The following is a 767-nucleotide window of genomic DNA, read 5'->3' as shown; positions in this document are numbered from 1 at the left end:
AGTCTTTCCGCTCCCGGGACTGAAATGACTCCTCACCCTCTCCCTTAAAACCCACATCCTTTCGTCTTTCCCTCTCCTTCCCTCTTTCCTGATGAGGCAACAGTTTGTTGTGAAAGCTTGAATTTTGTGTGTATGTTTGTGTTCGTTTGTGTGTCTGTCGACCTGCCAGCACTTTCATTTGGTAAGTCACATCATCTTTGTTTTTAGGTATATATATATATATGAAGGTAGTAACTGTTCTCGAAAGAACAGATACCATTGATGACCTTGCAGCTTCTCTAGAATAAATGATAATTAATTGAAACCCTCAGCTGCTGACAGGAGTTGTTGATATACCTCGATGGGGACAGCTGAAAATGTGTGCCCCGACCGGGACTCGAACCCGGGATCTCCTGCTTACATGGCAGACGCTCTATCCATCTGAGCCACCAAGGACAGAGATGAATAGCGTGACTGCAGGGACTTATCCCTTGCATGCTTCCTGTGAGACCTACATTCCCAACTGTCCACTTTTATGTTTATTTAGGAAATCAGACAATCTCATATAAAAGATTTTTTCTAAAATTTTTGAAAACACAACCAGTAGGGCTATTGACATCTTCTGGATTTCCTTTCTTGAGCAGTGGTTTCAGTTTTGCTATTTTTAAGCATGAAGGCAAGGTTCTCTATGCCAGTGAGCTGTTGCACAAGTGTGTCAAGGGTTCAGCTAAGGCAAGACAGCATTTTTTAATAATCACATCTGGTACTTCATCAATTCCACATGAGTA

The 767-nt window shown here is 42.1% G+C and overlaps 1 non-coding gene across 1 annotated transcript; it reads right to left on the bottom strand.

Moving 5' to 3' along the window:
• Positions 1-361: 361 nt before the first annotated feature.
• Positions 362-435, bottom strand: Trnat-ugu (transfer RNA threonine (anticodon UGU)). The gene has a single exon. It is a non-coding gene; the product is annotated as a tRNA-Thr (tRNA).
• Between the last annotated feature and the right edge of the window lie 332 nt (positions 436-767).

This window comes from Schistocerca cancellata, chromosome 9 (genome assembly GCF_023864275.1).
Source record: "Schistocerca cancellata isolate TAMUIC-IGC-003103 chromosome 9, iqSchCanc2.1, whole genome shotgun sequence".
Lineage (NCBI taxonomy): Eukaryota > Metazoa > Arthropoda > Insecta > Orthoptera > Acrididae > Schistocerca > Schistocerca cancellata.
This window is presented reverse-complemented; position numbering and strand designations above follow the sequence as displayed.